Source organism: Lagenorhynchus albirostris, chromosome 6, assembly GCF_949774975.1.
Source record: "Lagenorhynchus albirostris chromosome 6, mLagAlb1.1, whole genome shotgun sequence".
Lineage (NCBI taxonomy): Eukaryota > Metazoa > Chordata > Mammalia > Artiodactyla > Delphinidae > Lagenorhynchus > Lagenorhynchus albirostris.
In genome coordinates, this window is record NC_083100.1 from 19,830,297 (window position 1) to 19,849,876 (window position 19,580).

Genomic DNA, 19,580 nt, shown 5'->3' on the forward strand with positions numbered 1-19,580 from the left:
GATTGAGAAGGGACATTAGAAGTCACGTACAGGGACTTCCCTGGTGGTGCAGTGGTTAAGAATCTGCCTGCTAATGCAGGGGACACGGGTTCGAGCCCTGGTCTGGGAAGATCCCACATGCTGCGGAGCAACTAAGCCCATGTGCCACAACTACTGAAGCCCGCATGCCTAGAGCCCGTGCTCTGCAACAAGAGAAGCCACTGCAATAAGAAGCCCACGTACCGAAACAAAGAGTAGCCCCCGCTTGCTGCAACTAGAGGAAGCCCGCACACATCAAGGAAGACCCAATGCATCCATAAATAAATTTTAAAAAAAGTTCACTATATATTAAAAAAAAAAATCACTTACAGATAATCTGATTCCTGGATCTTTCTTATGTCACTTAATACTTTCTATCTTTGTTTGTTTTCTAAAATGTCTTTTACTTTATTTTTTATTTTATTTTACTTTTTTTTACATCTTTATTGGAGTATAATTGCTTTACAATGGTGTGTTAGTTTCTGCTTTATAACAAAGTGAATCAGTTATACATATACATATGTTTCCATATCTCTTCCCTCTTGCGTCTCCCTCCCTCCCACCCTCCCTATCCCACTCCTCCAGGCAGTCACAAAGCACCGAGCTGATCTCCCTTTTACTTTAAAATGAGGTCTCTCTGGGCCTGTCAACATAGATGTTGTTCCACACATGAATAAACCTAAGTTGAAAGCATGAAACATGATTGGCATAACGTTGGTGCTGGAAAGTGTTTTGCAAATGTTTTACAAGAAATAGATATTACTATTTCAAACCAATATGGCTTCCTGGTGAATGAAAGACCCTTTTGTTCAGTACAGCCCCTTGAGTTAGGATATGCAAAGTGGACTTGGAGTTTGGATTTGGAGCAGGAATTGGAAGAAGTCCAACTGGCGTTCCAGTAGTAGGGGAGAAGAGGTGAGGCAAAAATGGATGGACCAGTGAGATGCTGAGAGTTGGGGGTGAGGGGTGACATGGCAGGGAAAGCATCCTCTGGCAACATCTGAGAGTCAAAGTGGGGCATGTCCATGTTCTCATGATGTAACCTTGCCCCCTTCTCCATTTCCTGCAAACCTTGAGTTGGATTTTTGAGCAAAGTGGACAGTTTCCCCAGGAACTCATAGACATCTTGAGAAAGGCATTGATCTTCAACAGGATGTACAATAGAGGTATGAGAAATCCTACCTAGAGCTTAAAAGCAGGGAGACCCCAGCAGATATCTGAGTTACGCAAGATTACTTAATATCTTGGAAATCTATGTATATACAAATAAGTGTTTCTTCTCTACATCATCACCTTGAAATTTACATATTTAAAAACCGGAGATAGAGATAAAATTTATACATAAATAGTCAAATCTCAGCTGTAAAGTACAAAACATCAATTGAGTGCCTTTCATATAGTTTTTGTCTTTCTCTGGTATAAATTTGGATGATGTCATTATTACACAAGAGAACTGAAGATCATCACCAATGTGAAGTGGGGACACTTGGGCAAAAAGATGGTGTTAGTGATATATTATCCCAACAGGTTCCACAGTAAAGTCTGATAAAAAGTTTTCACACCTCATTATACACCCAAAGCAGAATATGGATGTGGCATATCTACAAACCAATCCTGAGCCAGGAGCCTGGTGAAATCTAGGGCTGTGACACTTCCAGTGCCATAGGAGAGAATTACTGCTATGATAAGCTGTGAGACAATCCCTAGCCAGATGGCTTTATTTCTGGAAAGACCTTGTTGGAAGATGAAATTGCTCCAGGTCTTCTTCATGATCAGATATGCTATTTGGTAGTTCATGATGCCAGGGAGAGCAGCTGTGTAGCCTGTACATTATAGGTATTTCCTCTGATACCTCGTCCATTCTTGTCCATAGCAATCGTCCCCATCGTTCATGCTGTTATTCCTCCATTGCTCCAGAGGTTAATGAGAGTGCTGGGCCTAAATCTCCTCTGTGCATACATGGTGACATAGACAACGAAAGCTCCTGAGCTTGCATGAGGCCAGTGTGTTGGCAGGACTACATGGCAAGTGACTTGTTCACCAATCTGTCTATTTTCTTATGGTGGGGTTTCTGGTTCAAAATGACACTTTCAGCTTTCCCATAGGATAGAGCAATAAGGGAGTTAAGTCTGTGCCCAGATTGATGAACGAGATAGTAATGATGCCAGTGATCAGGGAAAGCCCGACAATAGTGTAAATCAAAAAAATGCAAAGCTTGGCAATGTTCTGGGTCAGAGCATAAGCAATAATCTTCTTTAGGTTGTCAAAGATGAGGTGGCCTTCCTCTACCCTGTGGTTAGAGATGCAAAGACATCACTGTCATCCAGTAAGCCTTTGTGGCCTGCATTTTTGGATCCATTAGAACCTGCTACCCTCATGGCAATCCCAACATCTGCATTCTTTAGAGCTGGAGAAGCGTTAAGTCCATCCTCTGTCACGGGAACAAGTGCATCTGTCTCTGACAGCCCACATCAGTGATTGGCTTCTGCTGGAGGGATGTCTGAGCAAAGGTGGTTTCCAAGTACTTGGTTAAGAGCTCATCCAAGGTGCTCTTGATTTATGTCCTTCAGCTCCATACTGGACATCACAGTGGCTTTACCCTATTTGTGTACTGGCTCCATAGCAAGGTTGAGGCTTTTTCAATGTCTTTCACCATCTATCTCACTGTTGGCTGAAATGATACCTGGCAATAGTGTTGGCTGTGAAGGGATGATCACTTGTGACCATAACAACCTTGACCCCAGCACTCTGGTATTTGGAAAGTACCTCAGGCACAGTGGACCGAAGGGGATCAGTCCTTGACAAGAGCCCACAAATCAGAAACTGGAGGTGGGAAAGGTCATGACATCTGTCAAATGAGTAGGCTTCTGGGAACTTGATTGCTGGCAGGAAGAGGTGACAGAAACCCAGAATGGGGCTCCTCCAGAACCCCTAACTCCACGTACATGGTGTGGAAGGCCTTAGCTGTGCTCTTGGCCCGAGACTGCTCTAGGACATCAATAATGATGGTGCTGCACTTCTCTAGGATCTTCTCAGGGGCCCCTGCATCATCTTGAGGCAGCATCTGTCACTGGGGTCATCCGTCTCATGTATGGGGGCTGAAATTTGTTGGTAGGATCAAAAGGGATTCCAGGCACTTTGCAGTCTCATTTCCTAATTTCTATCACATCCCCCAAAATGACCTCTGAAAATGACCTCCAACCACAACTTTCTCCATGATGATTTCTCGTGTCCTTGTTTGAACTCAGCTTGGTTATGCAGTGTTATTATCTTGAATAAGGAGGCCCAGATTCCAGAGCTTCAGGCAAGGAGTTGGTTTTTCTGTTCGTCATGTGTCAGCCACATAGATCTGCTTGTCACACCGCACATGGGTTCTGTTGTGAGTCTGAGGGCTGATCTTGTCAGAGCAAATGAGAGGCGGAACTGAGGTCTTCACTGCTTCCAGGTTCATCTCCAGGCAGTTCTTGGCCACTTGTTTTTCTGTCATTAATGGAGTGACAGTGACAATCACCAGGAGGTCCTCAGGTTCATGGGCCACAGTGACACCAATGAGGAAGGTGGTGGAGTCCAGGACATACTTCATGGACACTGTGATAATAAAGAAAAGGATGCTGGTGAAGTGGTCACTTCTGCCACAATACAAACAAACGAAGTGCTCAATCTCAGTGGCAATGGCTGTCTTCCTATTGCCAATTCCTGAAGCCGTTGAGGCAATCTGTCTGTGTTGGTGATTGTGCCATTTGCCACACCTTTAAAATAAGTTGTAGAAGAGAAGCCAGTGTTCTTTGTTTCAAGGGGATTGCCATGAGTAAAGTCACGGGAACAGGAGTGGGGCTCAGACCTCCTAGTGAGAGATAAATGATCTGTTTTAGCTCACTGAGAAGCCAGCCACCTGATATCCCTAGGAATTTGGTCTCCACCCTTAATCTCCACCATGTTCCGGACCATTAGCTGCTCTTCAGGGATTGTACTCTGCCTTGCATCCCAGATGACAAAAACTTGGAGAGGAATAATTTACTGAATCTTAACATGATGTTGGTGCTTTTCACTTATTGAAAATAAGCAAATATCACCCCAACCAGAGCAAGCACAGAACCCAAGTACACACTATCTAAGCATGCACACTTATCATTGGAGTACTGAATTCCAAATGCAAGCCAGCATAGGACAGCTCCTGTCCATAGAAGGATGGGGAAGCCCCACACCATCTACTGAGAAATTTGACAATCCCTCATGTTTCTTTGAAAGGCCTGAGTGTACTGGGGCTGTCCTGAACCAAGAGCTCTTCAGCTCTCATGCTGGACAGCACTGTATCTCATTTGGACCGTAGTTCTCTTCCAATTCCTTATTGCTCAATTTCTGATCATCTAGGTGAATTCTTTCTTGGGTTCCTCTTTCTAGTGATTCTTTATGAGTTCCTAGCAGTTGTACTTCAGGATCTGGTACTTCTCCTGGCCATCCCTACCGGGTGTTTTCTCTATGTCTTTAGTTCCACTGAGCTTCACAGAGTAAGTTTTTGGTGTTGTTTTGCCCATGATGCTGGTGACATGGGTGCTTGTGGAATGAAGTTGGTCACAGAAGGGCACAGTTCCAGGGTGTGAGCTGTACTAAGGGTCTGGAACTCAGGGGTCCAGCTGCAGTAGTTTGAGGTGGGAGACCTGAAGGGCCAGTCTCAGACTGGACCCTGCGCTGCTGAAGCCCAGTGGGTTCAGTGCCTGCTCATAGTTTTCTATCTTATTTCTGCTCATTTAAAAATCTACTCTACCAGGTTGAAATCCTCCTGAGAGCAGAGCCTGTGTTTGTTTACCATTGTATTCTCAACACATGGGGATTCAAAATAGATATTTGTTGAATGACTAAATGATCTCATAATTTGGGACCTGTGGGTTTTGGCCATCTCTTGACAAAGTAATATTAGCCTCTGACTAGAAGAGATAAAGCCTGGACGAATGTGCTTCATAAAGAGAGGAACTTGAACCAGGTCAGCATTTCTCAGCTGAAGCCTCTGGAAATCTTTGCAGGGAATGAGGTACACAAGTCAATCTGAGCCTCAGTTTCTGCATCTGTAAAGTCAGGATGAAAATAGGGGAAAGGCAATATTTACCTCTTGGGGTTGTTAGAATTAAATGAGATAATGCACATAGAGCACTTAGAACTATTCCTTGTACTTAGTAAGCACTCAAATTTAGTTATTAATGTTAATATTACAATACATGATCATAATAAAAAAGTAATGTCTTGTAGGGACTCTAGATCCTGTAGCTCTATTTCATTCTATTTGTCAACTATTAACTGCCTGTGACACATGAGAAATTGTGGAGGAGGACAAACATTTGTCTGATTTACCATAACTTACTAACCCAGAGATGGTTAGCCACCAGGAGCATCATCTTTGTCCCTGCAGATAGAGTGCTCATTCTAGCTCACGATGACATTTTTGGTAGTTATTGACTTTGGAAGGTTCATATGGTGGTCTTTCAGACACCTTCTCAAGAGAAACAAATATATGCATCACCCTTTATGGAGCTCTTTGAAGGAAGGGAACATGTTCCCTTCATCTCATTATCCTGCACACCTAGAACACACAGGAGATGCTAAATACACTTTTTTTTTGGTAACATCTTTATTGGAGTATAATTGCTTTACAATGGTGTGTTAGTTTCTGCTTTTTTTTTTAACATCTTTATTGGGGTATAATTGCTTTACAATGGTGTGTTAGTTTCTGCTTTATAACAAAGTGAATCAGTTATACATATACATATGTTCCCATATCTCTTCCCTCTTGCATCTCCCTCCCTCCCACCTTCCCTATGCCCCTACTCTAGGTGGTGACAAAGCACCGAGCTGATCTCCCTGTGCTATGCGGCTACTTCCCACTAGCTATCTATTTTACGTTTGGTAGTGTATATATGTCCATGCCACTCTCTCACTTTGTCACAGCTTACCTTTCCCCCTCCCCATATCCTCAAGTCCATTCTTTAGTAGGTCTGTGTCTTTATTCCTGTCTTACCCCTAGGTTCTTCATGACATTTTTTTTCTTCTTAGAGTCCATATATATGTGTTAGCATACGGTATTTGTCTTAGTCTCTTTCTGACTTACTTCACTCTGTATGACAGACTCTAGGTCCATCCACCTCACTACAAATAACTCAATTTCATTTCTTTTTATGGCTGAGTAATATTCCATTGTATATATGTGCCATATCTTCTTTATCCATTCATCTGATGATGGACACTTAGGTTGCTTCCATGTCCTGGCTATTGTGAATAGAGCTGCAATGAACATTTTGGTACATGACTCTTTTTGAATTATGGTTTTCTTAGGGTATTATGGTTTTCTTAGGTAGGCTCAGTATGGTTTTCTTAGGTAGGCTCAGTAGTGGGATTGCTGGGTCATATGGTAGTTCTATTTGTTGTTTTTTAAGGAACCTCCATAGTGTTCTTCATAGTGGCTGTACCAATTCACATTCCCACCAGCAGTGCAAGAGTGTTCCCTTTTCTCCACACCCTCTCCAGCATTTATTGTTTCTAGATTTTTTGATGATGGCCATTCTGACTGGTGTGAGATGATATCTCATTGTAGTTTTGATTTGCATTTCTCTATTGATTAATGATGTTGAGCATTCTGTCATGTGTTTGTTGGCAATCTGTATATCTTCTTTGGAGAAATGTCTATTTAAGTTTTCTGTCCATTTTTGGATTGGGTTGTTTGTTTTTTTGTTATTGAGCTGCATGAGCTGCTTGTAAATTTTGGAGATTAATCCTTTGTCAGTTGCTTCATTTGCAAATATTTTCTCCCATTCTGAGGGGCTACAGTAATCCGGACAGTATGGTACTGGCACAAAAACAGAAAGATAGATCAATGGAACAGGATAGAAAGCCCAGAGATAAACCCACGCACTTATGGTCACCTTATCTTTGATAAAGGAGGCAAGAATATACAGTGGAGAAAAGACAGCCTCTTCAATAAGTGGTGCTGGGAAAACTAGACAGCTACATGTAAAAGTATGAGATTAGAACACTCCCTAACACCACACACAAAAATAAGCTCAAAATGGATTAAAGCCCTAAATGTAAGGCCAGAAACTATGAAACTCTTAGAGGAAAGCATAGGCAGAACACTCTATGACATAAATCACAGCAAGATCCTTTTTTTTTTTTTTTTTTTTTTGCAGTACGCAGGCCTCTCACTGTTGTGGCCTCTCCCATTGCAGAGCACAGGCTCCGGACATGCAGCCTCAGCGGCCATGGCTCACAGGCCCAGCCGCTCCACGGCATGTGGGATCTTCCTGGACCGGGACACAAACCCGTGTCCCCTGCATCGGCAGGCGGACTCTCAACCACTGCGCCACCAGGGAAGCCCCACAGCAAGATCCTTTTTGACCCACCTCCTAGAGAAAGGGAAATAAAAATAAACAAATGGGACCTGATGAAAGCTAAAAGCTTTTGCACAGCAAAGGAAACCATAAACAAGACCAAAAGACAACCCTAAATACACTTTTGAATGAATGAATGAACCCTATTCATGGAAGGCATTGATACTGAACATTGGTTCAAAATAATTCAGAATCAGTGGTGATTTAGAAGCGATGGAATTGAACCCCGAAACTTCCTTAGAGACCTTTCCATATGGGGAAGTTCTCATGATGTTATGATGTATCCTGTAACCAACAAACTTGTGCCCACTGAACCCGTTCCAGATTTGGATCCAGCAGCTGCCTCCACAGGGAAGAGAGGGTTAAACATCTGATTTGTTCTAATTAAAAGTCATTCAATCTGGGCTCTGGAGGGACACAGTCTGATGTAACCCTCATCAACTTCATCAACAGGCCATGATACATTTTAAGAGTTGAGCTGATGTGGCTTATCAAGGGACCTTAGCTACTATGACACAATGGCCTGGCTTGATGCCCTCAGCCAAAGCCAAGTGTTGGGTGGGTAGCTTGGCTCTCTCAGTGGCTTGCTTGGCCCACTCTGGTGGTATGTGTCAGGGCAGCAAGAATGCATTGCCTAAGCTAGGAATATGGACTGTCTCTGAGGGCTGGAGGAAGAGGGTAATAGAGGGAGGGAGTTCTGATTCCGGTGGTGGAACAAGCGAACAGGTTGTCTAGAAGGACAGGTAAGCAGTCCTTGAATCCAGCATGCTTGCTGTTATCCACAGTTACTCACAGTTAACGTATCGTGGGTATTGTTCTAGGACAGGGAAAGAGTGGAGCCAAACCAGGAGCAAATGACAAGGCACATTCCAGATCTGGTACATAGGTATAAACTTGACCTTGGAATACAGTGGACATGGCTGGGGATGCCATAACTTTATAGGAGGTCCCTAAATTTAATCTTTGGAAAGAGATATGTTCATCCCAAGGATACCTTCAGGGCCTATCTTCGCAAAGAGACACATCCTAATTTGATGATTAGAAGGACACTAGAAGTCCTGTTTTCTCCCCATCCCAGCCTTTCCCCATCCAGGCAAAGAAGGACCACGAATAATCTCATTCCTTTTCCCTTGCTGATTGTTAATTAATTTTAGCTTATGGAACATTTTTAATAAGAACAGGTTCACCTCACTGAATTGGAATTTGGGCTTGAAAGGCAGGACCTTAGGACTTTGAAAAGTTTTGTAGAAAAGGCATTGTCGTAAGGGCTCCTCTATTACCAAATGCCATTCCCACTGGAGGGGACGAAACCACTCCTCGAAAGTGACTCATCCTGCAGGTGACAAAGTGGCTGTGGTCTAAGTTTCTGGTGCAGTAAGCTTGATACTATGAAGAATATGTTATTTACCCTCTTTGCTCAGCCATCTTAACTTTCTGACATCCCTAGAATATACCAGGATTTTTCCTGCCTACACACTCCACTGCCCTGGTCATTGCACGACTGGCTCGTTTTTATTCTTCAAGTCCCTGCTCAAGGTCAGCTTCTCAAAGAAGCCTTCCCTGACCACTCAATGTCTAAAGTAGGTGTTCAGCTCTACCTCCCCCTATATGTTCTAGGACAGCCCTCTAGTTCTTTCTTTTCTGACCCTCTTCACAACTCTAATTGCATTTATGCGTTATACACTTGTTTGTTGTCCTCAGAGTGTGAGCTCTATGAGGGCAAGCCTGTCTTGTTCACTGCTGTATTTTCAGGGTACAGGACCAACCTATTATAATTAGAATATTTAAGTCTATCAAGCACACTTCAGTACTTTCGTAATTTCTGGGGATGTGAGTTGGACCCAGACTCTTAAACTTAAGGTCTAGTTGGGAAGACAGAAAATTTGTCAGTAGCACTTGTGATAAGTGCTTTGAGAGAGGGAGTACAGGGAGCTGCTGGAGAAACACCCAGACAAGTCTGCAGAAGTTAGAGGAGGCTTCCTCCTGGAAAATAGAAGCACTGAGACCCAAAGAAAGTAGAAATTAACCAAAGAAAGAGAGAAAGAGTTCTGGCAGAAGGGATAGCATGTGCAAAGGCCTTGGGGTGGGAAAAATGATGGCACTATTGAGGACCTGGAAGTTTAGTAGGTATAAGAGGGCTAGCAGCAAGAGATGAGGATGGAGACAACAGCAGTGCCGAGAGCACAGCATGGTGAAGCTATACTAGATTTGGATTTTATTCTGTAGGACACGGAGAGCTACTGAAGAGTTATAAGCAGAGAGAGGCATGAGTTGATGTTCACTTTTGAAGGATCACTCTGCTTTGTGGGGAGCAAGGGATTGGAGGAGCAAGACTAAAGAAAGGGTACACGTATAAGGGTATATTGGTGGCCCAGGAGAGCAAAGATGGCAGCCTGGGCTAGGAAGGTAGCTTTGGGTATGGAGAGCATAGGAATGGTTCATTAATATTTAGGAGCAGGGTCTAAAGATAGATGATTGACTACGAGGGAAAGTGGACTGCTGGAGTGCTTAGTGAGGCTTTGGTAGAGATAAGGATGAGGCCCATTTTACTTGGGCATCTGTGTGGGTGGTGATGGCATTCATGGAGATGGGAGAGCCAGGGGGAGGAGACATACCAAGTATGTCACCATCTTTGAGCCACCCTTTCTTTTCTCTTTCCCTTGGGAAATTCCAACTGCCCTAGAGACTAGGTGCCGTCTCCTTCTTGACTTTCCCTCTGAACCCTCCTCTGAACCATAGCACCAGGAACTAGCCCATAGCCTTTGCCACTTGTGTATGTTGCTATGAATTATTTTATCCAAGTTAGTCTTGTCTTTCCAACTAGGTGCTGTGCTTATTGGTGGCAGAACAATTTGTCTCAGTGACTGCTATGGGGCTAAGTACATGGCAGATGCTCAGTCCTTGGGGACTGTGTTTGTCAGCCTTCTACAGAGAAACAGAACAAATAAGATGTGTCTATATAGAAAGAGATCTTTGTAAGGAATTGGCTCAGGCAATTATGGAGGCTGGCAAGTCCAAAATCTGCAGTGCGGGCTTGCAGGCTGGAGACCCAGGAAGAACTGATGGTGCAGATGAATTCTGAAGGCAGTCTGCTGAAGAATTCCCTCTTACTTGGGGAGGCAGCTCTTTTTGTTCTATGCAGGCCTTCAAGTGATTGGATGTGGCCCACCTATATTATGGAGGGCAATCTGCTTACTCAAATTTAAATGTTAATCTCATCTAGAAGCACCCTTCAATTGTTATAAGGAGTTAATGGGTCAAATATTTCTAAGGCACTTGGAGTGGTGTCTGGCACATAAGAAATACTGTGTAAAGCTGCATTCAATGAATAAAACCTGTCCAAAAAAAAACCAACAACCCATGCCCTTCAAGTTGACACACAAATTCACTGTTACAGGGACTATAAGAGTGATTTTATGGAAATCATGATCATGCTTTTAGGCTAAATGAGTGGTCAGGTTGGCAAAGCTATAACTTCTTGGATTTCACAGGCTTATATAGTAAAGTTGAAAGAGAATGCCTGGGCCCAGAGAGGTGAAGTGATTTTCCCAAGTTCACCCAGCAAGGTACTGCCAGTAGTGGAACCCAGGTTTCTAGACATCTAGAAACATTTGCATTTTTTCTACTGCATCTCACAACGGACAGTGTGTGTGTGTGTGTGTGTGTGTGTGTGTGTGTCCCTGTCAAGAGGCCAAGATACCTCACTGGAACTGTGACTTGCAATTTTTAATTTGGAAATTATAAAACATGAAGAAAGGAGATACTTTTCTCCAGTTGTGTATTCTTTGTCACTGAGCTTCTAAAAACAACAGTTTGGGCTGGAATACAGGAAAGATATGACACAACTTAAGGCCTTCATCAAAAATAACCAGTTCCAGGTCACTGAAGTAAGGCAGCCTCAGGCCTGGGAGCCCTGGACAGTCTGGATTTGCATGGGCGCCTTGAGTCCTGAGGACAAGGTGGAAAGCTGTCAAGTTGGAAGAGACAGGCAAGATTTAGGATCCAAACTAGAAAGGTGGGGGTCGCTCCAGGCCAGAGGTGCTCACCAGTCACCAGGCCTCACACAGGCCCAGAATCTAGAGTTCCAGCTTGGGATGAGTTTGGGATTTCTAGTTAAGCATAAGAAGATTAGGTAACCCATGGAATTTAGACCAGAATACTTGGGACACATTCTGGGTCAAGGAATAGCCTGTTAAACTCTGCTCCAGGTAACTGGGGTGGGACAATTGAGCCCAGGGTCTGAATGCCTCGCGTTTAATCTCTCTGTCTGTTTCTCCATCTCTCTGTCTCTCTTGTGGGCTGGAAAATGTGGCTGGCATGTGCTGCTCCTCTGAAGGCCTCGTAGGTCTGCCCATGAGGGTAAGAGGCACCAGGAGTCTAGCTTCTCAGGGGACCCTCCCTGCTCTCCTAGAAACTCTCTGGGCAGCAGCAAGAATTCAAAGCAATTGGCCTCTTTCATAAAGGCTTTAATGCAGCAAAATTCAACATGATATATATATATGGACAGGCCTTGGAGGATGCTATAATAGGACTTGATCTGCATAGTTTCAGTACTTGTCAAGACAGTAGAATCAGATACCAATTATGTCCCCAGGATGCCAACTACCCAGATGGCAGAGAACAATCCATTTGTCAGCTTGGTCCACTGACATTCCAGAGAACAGAAATTCCCCAAATTTCCGAATTTGTGAAATGGTAGAGACTGGATTCATTGTGCTTTCTCTCCTCTAAAACTGCTGTATTTTATTTTCTTAGCCAAAAGGATTAGTACAAAAGAACTTGGAACCCCACAGATATCACAAGGGAGAGCTCGGGAGTCAGTGCAATTTGCAGCCACCTTTTCAGAGGCCCACACTCACACCCCCAGACCCACAGGCCACGCCTTGAGTGCCACATTTCAGAGAATACCTAATGGATAAATACATTAGGAACCAAGACCCTAGCTGGTGGGGAGTGTGGAAACCTGGAGATGTCATAAATTTTCAAGAGTATGGTGAATGTTTGGAGCTCTAATCAAACATGATCTCTGCTATATGCACCAGAGCACCATGGAAAACAGAACTGGGATCACAAAGGGGAAAGTGCAAAGGCCTCCGTAGGGAGAGAGGCAGGCCTGGCCAGTAGGCCAGTCCTGCAGACAAACTAAAGAGTAAATTTTGAAACCTCAATGGGTGGGTGGAGGATGGGTTGGTTTTCTTTTCCATTATTCTTTTTCTATTTGCAGAATTACTCAATAATAGGATGAAAGGAGTTCTGTAGATGTTATAGGTTTGGTATTCTAGGAAAAAATGTGATAGGACTTGTAAATTTCAATCTGTGATGTAGACAGATTATTTTGGGAGGCACTGCAGCCAGTTCCCTGCCGGAGAAATGGCCAGAGGCCAGGAGGAGTGATCGTAGCAGCTGCAACGTTGGTCACCAATATTGGTGTGTGTGGTGGAGGGGACTGGCTGGTTACTTGCAGACTGAACCATTGGAGAGCAGAGCTTCACCTCTCTCCAACCTCCTTTCCAAGCCATGTATGGATTCCGGAACAGGAGGTGTTGGTGGACAGCAGCAAAGATTCCAGGACAGAACTTTCCAAATTTAAAGATCCTTCCTTGGTGGGAAGAGACAGGAACTTAACAAAGTCCAGCCCGGAACTGGACAAACAAATACATCTGTGAGACAAGAATCCCAAATACAAATATGCAAACAGTAGGGAGAAAGCTGGAAAAAATTAGCACTAAGAGAGACCTGGGGCAGGAGGGGCGGACTGTCAATTTGTTTCGCACTTGCCCTTGACTTACCACTGGCTGACCCAGGGCTGAGGGATGAGGAATGGTGGGTGGGCGAAGGAGAAGGAGAAGCCAGTACTATTTAGGGCTGCAGACAAATGTAGCTGAGGTCATGGGGAAGGGCAGTAAGTGATCTTCTTGTAGACGCTAATGAGACCATAGCTGTAAAGAAGTTAGAGACAAGAGTTCATGTCCCTGGAGTGATAGATTCTGGAAGAGTTTCAAAGAGGAAAGGGTCTGAAAGCCCAGCATGATGTCAGTTTAGCATCATGACTGAGGTCTTTTTGCTTTGCTAAAGGATAGCATTTTAGGATTTGCTGGGGGTCTGCACAGCATAAAAAGGGAAAACTGCAGAAAAAAACCAAGGCAGCAAACGAGAGACTAATGTTGCCAGAGTAGAGGATAAAGAAGTGAGAATTAGAAGGATTCTCAGAGCCCATCATGTCTATTCTCTTTCAATGTCCAGGAGGAGGGTGATATAGAGGGTGGGGGATGAGTGGTTTTAGCCTCCAGGGTTCCCCTGGGTTCTATAACATAGAATGAAATAAGGGAAGAGACTTGTGTGCAGCTCAAGATTATCCTCACTGCGTATGGCACGAGCTGGTGCAACGTCTCTTTTGGGGATGGAGAAGAGGTGAGAAGTTAGAGCTTGAGTAGATATTGGATAGGAGCAAACATCAGCAGGGGTAATTTTGGAAACTGGGTGGGTCGTTGGCGCAATGCTGAACAACCTTTCAGGATTGCATTTCCCCCCTAGTGTCCACAGGAAGCCCACAGGTGGAAAGACAGTGGGGGGAAGCGTGGGTGGGAGAAGGGGTTGACATTGCTGGAAGGAGAAGGTGCGCTGATTTCTACCATGGATATCTTTTGGATTCTTAACTCAGAAAATGCCTTCTTTGAGATCTTTTCCACTCCCTGGGAATGTGGGGTTTCCCTCACCTAGTCCTCATAAGTACTGTGGGGAGTACTGCCTTCAGAGACATCTGGAGGCTGGCAGACATTTTGCCACGTAGAAACCCTCATAACAACCCCAGCTGCGTTAGCTGGCTTGTGAGTCCTGACTCTACTCCCTGCACCAAGGCTGAGCTGGGTGCTGAAGATTACTGAGGGATGTGGTTAAAAGCAAAGATCCTAAGACCTCCCCCTCCCAGACCTCCCGATTCAGAAATTTGGGGGTGGGCTGGCAGTCAATATTAAAAAAAAAAAGCTTTCCTGATGAATCTGATGTGTGATTGGGGTTACAAACCTCTGTGTCTGAAGACATTGCTCAGAGTGGGGTCCTTATCTTCCAGAAGTTTCTGATGTAAAACAGGTAGCATGGTCTTAACATCTGCAGTACTCTCAGACCATTATAAATAATGGCAGTAAATGTTGAACAAAAGTGTAAGATTTATATATACATTGTGCAGAACTCAAAGATATATTTGTGTTACTGGAATGTCATAATCAATCTAGACAATGACAAACTATGTTGGCATTTCATTGGAACACACATTCTCTTTTAGTCTATAGTACAAGGGGACCTTCCTCCTTACCAGCATCTTCTTGGTTTGCTCAATTTTCAAAGCAGTTTCTTTCAAAGCGATTTCTAGGGCATAGAGGCAGAAGCCCTCTGTAGTGTGTAAGGGTTTCTTGGGGAGAAGCAGGACTTCAGAATTCTGTTAAGAATGGGATTTTTCAGGTTGTTTGTATGTGTGTGTGTGCCTGCACTTGTGACATTTGATGGGTTTCTAGATGTTTAAGTGAAATGCCCTTACACCCAACACTTGTGTAAGAAATGCAAGTCAAATAGATGGGTTTGCCGTGAGCACGCAGCAACATTTTCAGGATCTAGGGATGGAATTAAATTGACAGCATGGCAATGACAGTGAGGAGACCAAAAAAGAAATGGTGAAGGGAGACTCATCAGTTGTGTCCTTCACCTGGAGAGGGGCTGGATTAATCCATTCAAAGAGACAAAGAGTGAGGGAGACTTGAGGAGCTTCCATCACCTCTGTGGATTCCTACAGAGAAGATTGATTTTGTCAGTTTCTCAAACAGGTTAGCAAGTCAACAGAACAGCTTCCCCAGAGCTGGAGACAGTCTTTGCTGCACACCAGTTATTTGCTTGATAAACAGAGCAAAGCCCTGGGGAGTGTTGAAAGAGAGGGGTGCGGCCAATGCCTTTGGCTGACAGCACATTCAGAAGAGCTAAGAAAACAAAGGTATAAACTTTAAAAATCTTTTAGGTTTTGTTTACTCAGGCAAAAAGGAGTCCAGACTATAGCAATTAACTGAGTGTGATGAATAGATATAGCTGACCTGGCAAAATCAGATCAGCAACCCTTTGTCAGTAGCCTATGTGGTCTTTACCTTCCTTCCCCAACCCATCCCTCCCCTAAAACACACACACACACACACACACACACACACACACACACACACACACACACGCCTGCAAAAACTCAGTTTTACTGTCTCATTTGATTTATTTATCTTTCAGCTCAGGGAACTATATATGCTGAATTTCATTGTTCCCCAATTATTTCATGCAGGAAAATCTTATTTTTCTGGAGAACCAGTGTTGTATATTTTGCTGCTACTTCTTTCCTTTCCTTTTTCCCTCTTTTTCTTCCTTTCTCTCTTCCTTTCTACTTCCTTCTACAGGGTCTGCCTAGCTAGTGCTGGGTCTATGTTTTTTTTTTTTTTTAACATCTTTATTGGAGTATAATTGCTTTACAATGGTATGTTAGCTTCAGCTTCACAACAAAATGAATCAGTTATATACATACATATATTCCCATATCTCTTCCCACTTGCGTCTCCCTCCCTCCCACCCTCCCTATCCCACCCCTCCAGGCGGTCACAAAGCACCGAGCTGATCTCCCTGTGCTATGCGGCTGCTTCCCACTAGCTATTTACCTTACGTTTGGTAGTGTATATATGTCCATGCCTCTTTATCGCTTTGTCACCGTTTACCCTTCCCCCTCCCCATAACCTCAAGTCCATTCTCTAGTAAGTCTGTGTCTTTATTCCTGTTTCACCCCTAGGTTTTTCATGACATTTTTTTTTAATTCCATATATATGTGTTAGCATACGGTATTTGTCTCTCTCTTTCTGACTTACTTCACTCTGTATGACAGACTCTAGGTCTATCCACCTCATTACAAATAGCTCAACTTCGTCTCTTTTTATGGCTGAGTAATATTCCATTGTATATATGTGCCACATCTTCTTTATCCATTCATCCGATGATGGACACTTAGGTTGTTTCCATCTCCGGGCTATTGTAAATAGAGCTGCAATGAACATTTTGGTACATGACTCTTTTTGAATTATGGTTTTCTCAGGGTATATGCCCAGTAGTGGGATTGCTGGGTCATATGGTAGTTCTATTTGTAGCTTTTTAAGGAACCTCCATACTGTTCTCCACAGTGGCTGTATCAATTTACATTCCCACCAACAGTGTAAGAGGGTTCCCTTTTCTCCACACCCTCTCCAGCATTTATTGTTTCTAGATTTTTTGATGATGGCCATTCTGACTGGTGTGAGATGATATCTCATTGTAGTTTTGATTTGCATTTCTCTCATGATTAGTGATGTTGAGCATTCTTTCATGTGTTTGTTGGCAGTCTGTATATCTTCTTTGGAGAAATGTCTATTTAGGTCTTCTGCCCATTTTTGGATTGGGTTGTTTGTTTTTTTGTTATTAAGCTGCATGAGCTGCTTATAAATTTTGGAGATCAATCCTTTGTCAGTTGCTTCATTTGCAAATATTTTTTCCCATTCTGAGGGTTGTCTTTTGGTCTTCTTTATGGTTTCCTTTGCTGCGCAAAAGCTTTTAAGTTTCATTAGGTCCCATTTGTTTACTCTTGTTTTTATTTCCATTTCTCTAGGAGGTGGGTCAAAAAGGACCTTGCTGTGATTTATGTCATAGAGTGTTCTGCCTATGTTTTCCTCTAAGAGTTTGATAGTTTCTGCCCTTACATTTAGGTCTTTAATCCATTTTGAGCTTATTTTTGTGTATGGTGTTAGGGAGTGATCTAATTTCATACCTTTACATGTAGCTGTCCAGTTTTCCCAGCACCACTTATTGAATAGGCTGTCCTTTCTCCACTGTACATTTCTGCCTCCTTTGTCAAAGATAAGGTGACCATATGTGCGTGGGTTTATCTCTGGGCTTTCTATCCTGTTCCATTGATCTATCTTTCTGTTTTTGTGCCAGTACCATACCGTCTTGATAACTGTAGCTTTGTAGTATAGTCTGAAGTCAGGGAGCCTGATTCCTCCAGTTCCTTCTTTCGTTCTCAAAATTGCTTTGGCTATTCGGGGTCTTTTGTGTTTCCATACAAATTGCAAAATTTTTTGTTCTAGTTCTGTGAAAAATGCCAGTGGTAGTTTGATAGGGATTGCATTGAATCTATAGATTGCTTTCGGTAGTAGAGTCATTTTCACAATGTTGATTCTTCCAATCCAAGAACATGGTATATCTCTCCATCTATTTGTATCGTCTTTAATTTCTTTCATCAGTGTCTTATAATTTTCTGCATACAGATCTTTTGTCTCCTTAGGTAGGTTTATTCCTAGATATTTTATTCTTTTTGTTGCAATGGTAAATGGGAGTGTTTTCTTGATTTCACTTTCAGATTTTTCATCATTAGTATATAGGAATGCCAGAGATTTCTGTGCATTAATTTTGTATCCTGCCACTTTACCAAATTCATTGATTAGCTCTAGTAGTTTTCTGGTAGCATCTTTAGGGTTCTCTATGTATAGGATCATGTCATCTGCAAACAGTGACAGCTTTACTTCTTCTTTTCCGATTTGGATTCCTTTTATTTCCTTTTCTTCTCTGATTGCTGTGGCTAAAACTTCCAAAACTATGTTGAATAAGAGTGGTGAGAGTGGGCAACCTTGTCTTGTTCCTGATCTTAGTGGAAATGCTTTCAGTTTTTCACCATTGAGGATGATGTTTGCTGTGGGCTTGTCATATATGGCCTTTATTATGTTGAGGCAAGTTCCCTCTATGCCTACTTTCTGCAGGGTTTTTATCATAAATGGGTGTTGAATTTTGTCAAAAGCTTTCTCTGCATCTATTGAGATGATCATATGGTTTTTCTCCTTCAGTTTGTTAATATGGTTTATCACATTGATAGATTTGCGTATATTGAAGAATCCTTGCATTCCTGGAATAAACCCCACTTGATCATGGTGTATGATCGTTTTAATGTGCTGTTGGATTCTGTTTGCTAGTATTTTGTTGAGGATTTTTGCATCTATGTTCATCAGTGATATTGGCCTGTAGTTTTCTTTCTTTGTGACATCCTTGTCTGGTTTTGGTATCAAGGTGATGGTGGCCTCATAGAAGGAGTTTGGGAGTGTTCCTCCCTCTGCTATATTTTGGAAGAGTTTGAGAAGGATAGGTGTTAGCTCTTCTCTAAATGTTTGATAGAATTCGCCTGTGAAGCCATCTGGTCCTGGGCTTTTCTTTGTTGGAAGATTTTTAATCACAGTTTCAATTTCAGTGCTTGTGATTGGTCTGTTCATATTTTCTATTTCTTCCTGATTCAGTCTTGGCAGGTTGTGCATTTCCAAGAATTTGTCCATTTCTTCCAGATTGTCCATTTTATTGGCATAGAGTTGCTTGTAGTAATCTCTCATGATCTCTTTTATTTCTGCAGTGTCAGTTGTTACCTCTCCTTTTTCATTTCTAATTCTATTGATTTGAGTCTTCTCCCTCTTTTTCTTGATGAGTCTGGCTAGTGGTTTATCTATTTTGTTTATCTTCTCAAAGAACCAGCTTTTAGTTTTATTGATCTTTGCTATTGTTTCCTTCATTTCTTTTTCATTTATTTCTGATCTGATTTTTATGATTTCTTTCCTTCTGCTAGCTTTGGGGTTTTTTTGTTCTTCTTTCTCTAATTGCTTGAGGTGCAAGGTTAGGTTGTTTATTCGAGATGTTTCCTGCTTCTTAAGGTGGGCTTGTATTGCTATAAACTTCCCCCTTAGAACTGCTTTTGCTGCATCCCACAGGATTTGGGTCGTTGTGTCTCCATTGTCGTTTGTTTCTAGGTATTTTTTGATTTCCTCTTTGATTTCTTCAGTGGTCACTTCATTATTAAGTAGTGTATTGTTTAGCCTCCATGTGTTTGTATTTTTTACAGATCTTTTCCTGTAATTGATATCTAGTCTCATGGCGTTGTGGTCAGAAAAGATACTTGATACAATTTCAATTTTCTTAAATTTACCAAGGCTTGATTTGTGACCCAAGATATGATCTATCCTGGAGAATGTTCCATGAGCACTTGAGAAAAATGTGTATTCTGTTGTTTTTGGATGGAATGTCCTATAAATATCAATTAAGTCCATCTTGTTTAATGTATCATTTAAAGCTTGTGTTTCCTTATTTATTTTCATTTTGGATGATCTG

General features: G+C 42.6%; 1 pseudogene; it reads right to left on the bottom strand.

Annotated features, from left to right (window-relative positions):
• Positions 1-1,481: 1,481 nt before the first annotated feature.
• LOC132522474 (potassium-transporting ATPase alpha chain 2-like) lies at positions 1,482-4,553 on the bottom strand (annotated as a pseudogene).
• Between the last annotated feature and the right edge of the window lie 15,027 nt (positions 4,554-19,580).